Here is an 11,904-nt window from a genome sequence, read left to right as displayed (position 1 = left end):
ATATATGAGGGTTACTTACCTTCTAGCCTCTTTGAATTCGTAAATAGAGGACACCAAGCATCTTCTGTGAGCTGAGAGACCTACTCTTTCGTGCTTTCAAGAGCGCTCTGAGCTTCTTCAAGCAACTTCTTCAAACCATCCACCTCTTCTTGTTGAACACACGCTTGAGAAGTCACTCCCTTGGCAAGCACCTTAAGATCGCCCCTCCTTATCTTCATTTGCTTTAATTCCATCCCGCCTTCCCACGTACGCTTGTTTAGGTTAATCATCCTAGATCGCATTCTCCCTGGGGTATCAGAGCATTTCTCCCTTAACACCTTTTCCGCCAAGAAATATCTTATAAGTTGAGCCTCCAGCAAAGTTGATGGTTGGGAGGGAGACAGGGAAAAAAAGAATTTGATAATCACCTAGAAAGTTCCTAGAGAAGGAAAAGAAATGTTCAGCAAAAGCCATGGCATCCAAGGCGGGGTTACTCCACAAAGAAGGCTCTGAGGGAGTTGGGACATACTTCAATATCTCCCCCTGGGTCCCGCCTCTTGGCTTTTTGACGGTGCAAAAGAACCATCTTCCATCTTGGGAATCTTGGGATGGAAAATTTCAAATGCCCAAGAAGTTTCTCCATGCGCCATCCCCCAGGCATCAGTAGTTCCGCGAGAAAATAACAACATCGCCCGATGTTGAGTCATGTGCATCTTCACCAAATGCTCCTATTTTTCATCGAGGAGCATCTCCATCATCACACCTGCATAAAACAAACCATTATAAGTTTCTTCATGCACCATCCCCCATGCATCAGTAGTTCCACGAGTAAAAGACAGCATCGCCCGATGTTGAGTCATATGCATCTTCACCAAATGCTCTTATTTTTCATCGAGGAGCATCTCCATCATCGCACATGCATAAAACAGACCATTAGATCACGTCCATGTGGTGGAACGGGGATAAAAAGTATTTACCGTTACCTAAATACTCCTTCACCCTGTTGTTGTCTTCACGGTCCCGAGCGATGAGGATGATGAACTCCAGGGGGCTAAAACACTACAAAACCTGAATCACTTCATCATCCAAAGGTGAAAAAACACGCAAATCCACTATCGCGGTGAGTTTAGGATATGGAGTCCAAGATAGGGGAACAAGGGCTCGCCTTCGGATACCGCTATAACAGAAGATGTGTTACCCCTCCCTCTCACTTAGATGAACTTGTTATTTCAGTCCTCATAAGGATTATCGAAGGGCTTCAAAAAAAGCACCCCATAAAAAGTGTGCAACGTTACCAACCACTTCTAGGAAGGAGCTCTATTATGTAGAAGTAGAAAAACACCTTGACGAAAGGAGAAACCCCCTAGTTGCAATAGATTATTTGGAAATCCCTAAGTATACTCCAAACATTTGGAGTAACCTTGGGAGGGGCCACATTAGCGACATTAAAAAATTATGTTTCAAAAGAAAAGAAAGGAACGAGAACCTCTAAATCATAGATAATAAGGAGGTGAAGGTAGAAGTAAATAGCAGATAGATCGCCATAAGTGTTCATGTCTACCCTCTCACCCATAAAGCAATGCTCCATGAGCACATCCCTATCTATTCATGTACTAGAAAAACGGATTCAATGATGGAACTTGTCAATCATGTCCACAGTAGAATACAAAGAGGTTATGTCTCGCATGTGAACGAACATAGTTTTCCTCACCATGGTCGATGAATGTAAAGTTTCAAGAAAATGAAGTCTGATACAAGAATTTATTTGAAAATAAGGAAGAAGAACTAAAGCAATGCTTCTGAAAATATATAGAAAGTCCAAAGAAGTGGGCTCGCATGTTCACCCAATAGGTTGGTGCCAGGAGCGGTAAAATCTCCACGCCTGAATGCCACGTGTGAATACGGGAAGCAGATTTTCCTTCCCGAGAAATACCATCATGAGGTGCATTAAATTCTACCCAATCCTCTTCCCCTCGAACACTCAATCTGGCCAAAAGGACTGACCTTTGGATGTCTTGGCACATCGCCTCAAAACAGGCATGTTTCCCCAAGTCTTTTTAACAACCATACCATGTGGGCTTCCACGAGCCTGTACGCCTTTGGCTGGGGGACTTTCCTATGAGGGGAATGCCACTCTACAAAACCTTTCTCAGCTAAAGGAATTATCAATAGGGCGAGGGGCATATTTTGAAGAGGGAATAATGGTTTTAAACACTTCTCCCTTTAAAGAAAAAACATTGTGCTTGAAGGACTGTGTAGTGTTATATTTGGGAAAATCCTAAACTAGGATACTCTCGTCTAACAATTTTGTCGCCCAGACGAAATCTAAGGGATTTGCCTAATGGATCCCTAGAACGTGGGAGTCAAGCATGAAAGTCTTCATTGACTTTGAGAAGATAGGTGGTTAATAGCCTTCCCTAGTAAGAGGGAAGCGATTAAGACCAGACCTAGGAGGTAGAAACCCTAATGGGAACTCATATAAATATCACATCCCTCAAGGGGATGGGGTAGATTCCCAAGTCATACACATTCTCCACTATTCAAAGAGATTTATACTCCCAATAGTCATAACACATCATCAACTAATCTCATGCATGCAACCCAGCAACGCCGACCATCAATAGGGCCTTCCAAGTCACGTGAGGTGGTCTCTTAAACACCCTTAAAAACCACCACACAAGTCTTCTCGCCTCCATGAGCAATCCATCACTACCCAAATTGTAATACACCTACTAAGGCCTTTGAGTCTCCATGCCCTTGCAGAGGGAACACGAACACCCTGTACTTTTTGGTAAGTACGACATCCATTTATGGTTTCTGAATAGAACACATTCTAAATGGGATATATAATTAAGTTTTTCGTAAACAACGATTTCACATTTTAGAAAGTGAAGATGTAAACTCTTTTAATTCAACAAAAATGTGTGTAAGCATTGAAAGGTGGGGCTTTGATGACAACAAGCCTAGCACAAAAAGAGAAGATTGTAATGAAGAATATGGATATGAATTCCATTATCTTTTGCCCCTTGAATAGACATCAAATGGAAGTCATAAGGGATAAGACCATACTATAGATGTGGGTCAAGCTTGAATCATTGTATATGACCAACTTCTTGGCTCATAGTTTGTTTCTGAAATAACTAATCTTCTCATTCAAAACGGTGGAGAAAAAATCCATTTAAAGAAATTTACATAACTTCACAAGATCATTAATGATTGGCAAAATATTAAGGTGAAGCTTGATTATGAGTACAAGATTCTACTCTTGTTGAGATCATTACCTAGATCTTTTGAACATTTCAAGGAAGTTGTTCTTTATGGTAAGGAAGACAATGTTATCTTTTAAGAGTTCCAATTGGCTATAAGAACCAAAGAGTTAACAAAAATCAAAGACTTGATGGTTGACAATAGTGATGAAGGCTTAGGGGAGTGAAGGTAGAAGAAAGCAAAAGTGGAAGGTAGAAGAAAGCAAAAGTGGAAGAAATATAGGTCAAGGTACAAGTCCAAAGGTTTTGATAAGTGAAATTTAAAATGTTTCACTTTTCATAAAATCAATCACTTCAATGAGGATTATCCCTATAGAGGCATTAGGGGTGATTTTTTCTAGATTGTGGTTTCCTTAAATGAGGATGGTTACGAGAGTGTTGATGCACTAGTGGTAACAAATTTAGAGGCATAAAAGAATTATTCATGGCCTCTGAATTATCTTATCACACGTGTCAAAGGAAATATCACTTTGACACTTTGAAGTTAAAAGAAGATTGTTTGACTTGGTAATAATAAATCTTGCAAGGTTCATCGTATTGGTACAATTAGACTCAATATATTGTATAACAATGATTTTCTTTTACACAATGTGAGGTATGTTCCCGAATTTAAGTGAAATTAATTGTCTATAAGCATGTTTGATTATTCAGGTTATTCCACTAAAATCAAACATGGTTTGTTGAAAATATCACACAGTGCATCGGTTATTGATAAATAATCTAAAATGTGAGGGTTATATATTTTAGATGGTTCCACTGTTATTGGTCATGGATTTCCTGAAGAAAAAAAACTTTGACATTTGAGATTAAGGAACGTTAGTGAACGACGGGATTTGATTGATCTAGCTAAACAAAATTTGTTAAAAAGTGAGATATTAAACAAACTAGAATTTTGTGATCATTACATACTAAACAAATAACATACAGTGAAGCTTGTATTACACATGGATCCGAAGAAAGGGTCAGGTCAAAAGAGGAACAAAACCAAATAACCATCTGATCATTAGAAAAAAACAATGTCAATAGTCTCCTAAACAACCATAGAAAGATCACTCCTGATCCACCCTTGAGTGATGGATCTTAGTGGATTTTAATAAATGTATTAAAGAAATTTTATTAGTTTTAAAAATCTTATATGGATATACACATAAAATACGTCTGTGGGAGTTTTCTTGAAAAAAAAAATTAAAAAAACTTTTAAACATGTTGCATATGAATTAAAAAAAATTACCTGCAGGTAGAAAGACAAGAGAGAACCAAAACAAAAATTAAATAACCAAGTTTTTAAATAAAAAACTCAAATAACCAAAATTTCAAATTATTTACAAAAGTAACCATGGTGCAAACAAAAAATATCGTCACAAAGAGGATGTGTCAATATTGTTGGTGCATGCACTCTAAATTTAACCCCTGCGCCATGGCCTATAGCACATGCACAAGTGTCATGTCAATGTTATGGCCGCATACTTTTGGAACTTAGTTTATTTTTTAATTAAATTAATAACAAAAATAATAATAAAATGCTAAATAACAAAATAAATTATATATTATTCCATAAATTAGAATTAAACAATGATTAGAGAGAATTTTAATGACTCGCTTGATTGTAATGCCCCTCGGTTCCATACCTCGACACATTCGCTTATCGTCAAAGCCTCCCAGAATTTTCCTGAGGTGTCTGGGGCCTCCTAGTATTTTCCTGAGCCTAGTGTGTTTGGTGCGAGGTTCTTGGGATATTAGTGATATCTAGCAAATTATTTATCATATCTCCCCAATAGCCCGCGTTGTCGTAATCGAGTTCGGTGCCCATGTGTTGGTTGAGTTACGTGTGGGCGGGATGGTTTGTTGAATTATGACATTGATTTGTTTTGGAAATGAAATAATGTTTGTTGTGGTGTTTGAAAGACATGTGATGGTTGGGTGCTTTGGCGGTGTGATGTTTGAATGCTTTGATGGTGTGATGTTTATGTGTATATTGGTTGGGTGTTATGGTAGGATGTAGTTGTATCATATACCTCATCGGTGCTATGGTAAGATGTGGTGGCGGAATATGGTTGTTGGTGGTATGGGTCATGCTCTTGGTTTTATGTTTGGGTGTGTGGCATGAATTGGTCGCTGATGGTTGCAATATTCAACATCAAAAGTAAGTATTTGTTTATCATATCCACAGGGACTGATGCGATATTAAATTTTGTTCAATATTTAATATAGTTTAAGTGAAAATCTATCAAGTTGTTTGTTTTCATAAAATACGTAATGTAAAAACAATGGTTTGATAAGTAGAGTTTCAAAGATAAGAAAGCTTGATGGGATTTGGGTTCATCCATCGATCACACGTGTATTCTTCTTATTAGTTATATAGAGATTAGTTGTTTGATCAATATTATCACGTATCGTTCAGCGATGGTGTTTATGTTTAAACTCATGTCAAGAGTTCAACCGTATTGTTTAATCGACGATCTCTCAGCCTATTAAACAATACGGTAGCATTAAGATCAGATACTCTTGTGAATATTAAACTTAAATCTATGTCTAGAGTATAGCATTTAAAGATGATTATCCTAGATCGAGATTCGAAGAGTATTTCTCAATAAAGGTTCAAATCTATAAGTTGAACAAGTAAATAAGGATAACATCAATATAAATAAACAATTAATTCATATATAATGCCATGATCATAATAAATACATACGATACTGATGTATTACATTTAATCCCAACAAGAAAGATATTTAGCTACTCATGGTAGCTTTGATTTCAAATGAGAAGAAAGAAAGATGGACGAGCATGAATGGAAATTTCCCGATGATTGATGTGCATCCAACTTGTATTCTTTAGGTCTATTATTCTCTCTGTCTCTTTCTCTCTAATGATCTTTTTCTCCCAAAAAAATCAAATGAAGTGTTTATGTATATATAGTGGACACGTATTGCTTCTCTCGCCTAGCGAGCAACCTTTCCTCACTCTGAAGTATATGTCAGCTCAACATCTTAAATCGCCCTATCTCGCTAGGTGAGCAAAAGGCTCACCTGGCAAGCTTCTGCATTGCATCCTTGCCTAGAGACAATGGGACATTTTGCTTCTAGAAAGTACCTGACTTGTCTCGCCTGTTTCTCGTTGTATCTTTGATGTGCGAGATGACTCACTTGAGGGTAGCCTGGTGAGAATGATGATTTTTGCTTTTGTTTCTCCATGCCTGAGCCTCACTGTTGGATTTTTGGGAGAGCTCTTACCTTGGCCTCGCTAGATGCTTGCCTGGCGAGCCTACATGATCTCTTCTTTCTTGCTTTGTGTTATAATCTTGTTTAGTTGTGGAAATTCCTGCACAATAGCAAAGAAATCACAAAGCATCACACTTATACTTTTCAAACTTAATCTTATGCAATATTTGGGAATATCAATGGTAGAAAATGTTAATTTGAGCCAGTAAGTTCCAAATTTTCATGTGTTCTAATATTATCTTTTGAGACTTATCAAACTCTCCATAACTTGAGTCTTTGTTTGTCTTTGATCAAAGTCTTAAAACTTTTTCCAAAAGCAAAAGTTCTCACCAAGCTTCATGATCAACAACACTTTTCAAAAAAAATGAAGGAAATGTATGGTTCAAGTTAATGAATGTACGTGTGAAGGTTATGTTCATTACTTTTCTATAATCAAAACATGAATATGGACTAAGTTCTAAACACAAATTTCATGCCATGCATTCTAAAGCAACAACATAATTCTACTTGAATCACCCTAGCACTCTTCTTCATAAAATGGATGAAGAACTTTTGAATTTAATCATGCGGGAAGTGAACTTCCATCTAATAATCTTGCTAACATCCTTCTCAATTCATGTATTCATCTAAACAATTCACTTTAGAATTATGAAAGCATAGATCACTAAGGACTTGTCCATGGTTTCAACTTGGTCGAGTTTCACAAGTCATTCATAAGGATATTGAAACAAAATTGGTCCAAGTTAATGAAGTGCATCTCAAAATTATACATTATCCACACTTTCATTTTATCATTTTCTTTTCCATCCCTCAAAATCTTTTGATGCAACAATGTGCTCATTTTCATTCTTTCCTTTCCTTTATTTTTCTTTCTCTTTTCTTTTTCTAATTGTTTTTCTTTCTCTTTATTCATTTTTCTTCTTTTTCTTTCTTGTGAAGCAACCTATCCCCAAATTAAGTAATTTTCACTTTTCTTTTAAGAATAAAATACTCTTCATTCTTGGTGATTAATCAAGATTGGTTAAGGTTTTAATTTCAAAGAAAAACTAGAATGTATCAATTATGAACTTTTTTTTTTATTTTTGACAAAAGACAAAAAATTCACCTAGTGGTTTACTTAGTGATTTGTTTGAGTTTAAAATTTATTCATTCATGACTTTTGGCTCAAAGGGTTTTTACAAATGCTCACTCATTCATCAGGTAGGATGGGGATCTTTTAGGCTCGGTGGTTTTTCTGAACAATAAAAATTGCCTTGATCCTTTCTATATTTCCATGGATTTCAAAATAAATGCAAGTATTTAACATGAATAGACTGAGTTAAAACATGAATTATCAGTCATCTTGAGCATATAAGTGAACAATGGACAGTGTCCTCCCAATTTCTGGTTTAGAGCTAAGTGATTCAAGCATGAAACATGTTTTTGCAAAATGATGCATGAAATGATTTTGTAAGAAGCAAAAAGTTCAAATTCATGCTAACATTCTATAAATCAATAAAAATATACTTTGCTTGTGTATAATTCATCCAAAGTTCTTATCCTCACCACTACATTTTTGTTGATTTTCTTGAAACTTGATTAAGTCTTCTTTGCTTCTTCAAGAAAATAAGACCAATCTTCAAAACAAACACACAAAAATTTGTTGCATAAATTAAACAAACTAATTAAACTAAACTTATTTAAACATAACAAACTAATTATAAAGAACCAACATCCAAAATTCATGGTGAAAACACCAACAAAATATCCCACATTCTAACAAACAGTGTGATCATTACAGAAAAAAATGAATCAGAAAGCAATAAGATATCTAATGTAAATGATTGAAAGCTTTTAAAATATCACTTAGTTATGGCAAGCTTTATTTTTAGTCATCCACATTCTAATCAACCATCTCCTCATCTGATTCTTCACTTGATCCTATCTCTTTTTCCTCTAATTCTTCTTCTTCATTAGCAATAGTTGATGCCTCTCATTGGTTGCATTGCATGTCCTCAGGTCAGTTAATATGTGTTTGGAATGCTTCTGGTTCCATCACCTGCTATCTTTCCTCCTCAAGTCTCCCCATCTACATCTGAAGTCTATACATAGAATCCTACATAGAAATAAAATCTTTATGGTTGAACTCATTTTGGTCTCAAGTGTGAGAGAAAGCAACTCTCATTCCTGGGTTCCAATCACTAAAATCACAGTTGGATGTGTTTGCAGGTGTTTGTCTGGTTTCTCTAGTTCTCCTACTAGTATAGTACCTAGATATATATGCATCATCAATAGGTCATATGATAGTCTCCTGAACATGTGGGGGTAAAACCATGTGTGCTCATGCATAATCCCATGATTAAACTAGGGTATACCAGAGGGTATGAAGGTTTTGCACCTGGTTGACAACCACTTTCTACCACCATTTTAAGTTCATCAGCTATAATGCAAGCCATGTCTACATGTATTCCCTTGACAGGGTGGAACAGACGGTTTGCAATATCCAAGGTGAAGGTTGAAGTATGTCTTTTAGGTCTGATGTTATGCAGGATCAGAAGGAGAAAAACTTGAGCAACTAGAGATAGGTCATCTCTCTGATATCTAATAGGAATTCCTAAAGAGTTGAGTTGAACACTTCGGCCTTCAAGCAAGATTGTTGTAGAAATTTCTTCAATGTTCAATGTCCTTTGATTTACCAAAAGGGCATGAACCACCTTACTTTACAATTAGATGATTTCCTAGAAACTCATTAATTGCATCTCTATTGAAGGTGATGAATCTATCTCTCACCATTGATGTAAACAAGAAGGTTTCACCCTCAGGCGGAAAAGCATTAGCATAAACTTCCTAAAATACACCATGGTTCAAATTCTTGTGTGGATTGATCAAAGTCCCCCACTTCCTTAATTCCAACTATTGAGCCATTAACCTGAAGTTTACTTTCAGGTTTATGGTAAATCTCTTTTCATCCCAAATTCTCCTATTTACAAGTTCTCTAAACCTCCCCTCTTGTTCAACACCTAGGAACCTTAAGTCATCAAATGTTATTTAGTTCCTATAAGTGCTTGATGCATTTGGTCTCTGCTTCTTTGATAACACATTCTTTTGGGGAGTCATTCCTAAGTTGCAACTTTTGAATGAAAACTGAAAACTGGGAAGGTTAAAAGTGATATGTGGTAATGGGCATGCAATATGAACTAAAGTGTATGAAGGAGATCTTTTGAAAAATGGTTTGAATGAGATCAAATGAAAAACATTTGCAAAGTCCCACCTATTTTGTAGTAAAACGCGTGCATAGAAAAAGAAAAGTGGATGGATGTTGGGTGCTAGTAGTAAATGTCATTTAATTCATTTATTGAATCTGCAATGCTCGCCTGGAGAGACAAGCAAGCGATCAGCAAGAACATCTAGAACTGTTTCGCCTGGCAAAGAATTGCTCGCCTGGTGAGCTTGCTAGATTTCAGTTTTTATGCATATTGCTCCACGTGAATTGTATGCCACTTCGAATCATTTTGTAAACCTATTAAACAAGAAGACTTTTAAACACTTTCAAATTTGGGTTGTCTCCTAACAAGCGCTTGTTTAACGTTGTAAGCTCGACGCCTATTATGTGATTTAGAGATTTGTTGGTGGGGTGGTTGTGGTGACTTTAGTAATCTCACCACCTAGACATTGTTTTGAACTTTTTTCTTTAAAATCCCAATTATTTGCGCCACACACCTTCATTTTAGTAAGCATGTTTCTTATTGACTTTGTCACTTTGGAGAGCCCCTTGGTAACTTGCTTTGAAGCTTTGATTTGTCCATGTTTCATCTCTTTTAATGTTCCTCGGAGAATAAAAGCTTATGTTGATGCACTTTTCTCATTCAAGCATTCCTCAACCCTTGTTGTTTCCTCTGCTTGTTTTGATAGATGTTCTTTCACATCCATAATCATTTCATTAGTTGCATCTAGGTTAAAAAAAACTCCTTTTTCTCTTGGATTTAGCATTGCTTCAAACACGTTAAAACTCACTTCTTCATCTTGGACTCGAACCCTCATCACTCCATCATCAACATCAATCATTATTCGTTCGGTTTTCATGAATGATCGACCCAGTATTAAGGGAATGTCATCATCCGCTTCAATGTCTAGTACCACAAAATTAATAAGGAGCAAAAATTTATCCATGTTGACCAACACATCTTCAGCTATGTCGGATGGTTGTGTGATAGATTTGTCGGCTAGCTGTAATGTCATATTTGTATTCTTCATTCCAAATCATTTATTCGTTTGGTTACTAATAATGGTATTAGATTAATGCTTGAACCCAGATCAATCAGTGTTTTCCTATGTTTACGTCGCCTATTGTAACAGGTAACATAACTCTCCCCGTGATCTTTCTCCTTTTGCGGAAGGATTCTTTGAATAATGTCACTACATCTTGCGTCTAAATGAATGGTCTCCTCACTCGTATACGGTCTCTTTTTTGTAAGAATCTCCTTCAAGAACTTGGAGTATGTCGGCATTTGTTCCAAAGCTTCTGCAAATGGGATATAGATTTGCAACCGTTTGAAAATGTCAAGAAACCTCGCATATTGCCTTTCCTTGTCTTTCTTGACATGAGTTTGAGGATATGGAAGATTTTTCATTGGTGGACTCCTCATCTTTTCTTTCCCTTTCTTTTAATTTTTCTATTTCTGCTCATCACTTTTTTTTCTCATTCTCTTATTTTTATTTTCAACTAATTTTTCCTCCTTATTTTGTTCTTCCACCTCCTTCTATTTTCTTCTTGCTCTTCCTCTTGATTTTGTCATGTTTCAACAATAACTCTCTCTCTCTCTCTCTCTCTCTCTCTCTCTCTGTAGATTCTCGCCAACTCCCTCTTCAATTAATCTATCTCTCTGTGTTGTAATTGCTTTACAATGCTCCCTTGGATTGGTTTGCATGTTGGCGATGAAAGTGCCTCCTTGTTGATCAGCTAATTATTTTGCAATTTGTCCAACTTGTATATCAAGATTCTTTATCGAAACATCGGTATTTTTCTGATCCGCAATTGACATTTGCATAAACTGATTCAATGTGTCTTCCAACTTTGAAGTCTTGTTCAACTATGGAGGATGTTGATTGACATTATAATAAGGATTCTTCCTGTTTGACGGCCATGTGTCTTGTCTCTAACCTTGACCATAACCTGCATTTTTTTCGTGTTATATCCCTGATTACTTTGATATGGTGCTTTCCTTTTTTATTAATTTTCCATGTAATTCACTTCTTCGCCAGCTAGAGGACAAAAGCCAGTAGGTTGATCACTTGTGCAAAGTTCGCAAAAAAAATGTGGAAGTTTTGAAAGTTGCTTGGTGAGTTCTTCCATTGTTTGAGTAAGTAACTTATTATGATGCACCTGTGTTATAATGGACTTGATGTTTGTTGAGTGCCATTAGATCGATGATGGATATTGCATCCTCTGCACTCTTAGA

Source organism: Lathyrus oleraceus, chromosome 5 (genome assembly GCF_024323335.1).
Source record: "Lathyrus oleraceus cultivar Zhongwan6 chromosome 5, CAAS_Psat_ZW6_1.0, whole genome shotgun sequence".
In the NCBI taxonomy this organism is placed as follows: Eukaryota; Viridiplantae; Streptophyta; class Magnoliopsida; order Fabales; family Fabaceae; genus Lathyrus; species Lathyrus oleraceus.
The sequence above is the reverse complement of the archived record's forward strand: the minus strand, read 5'-3'. Positions refer to the sequence as shown.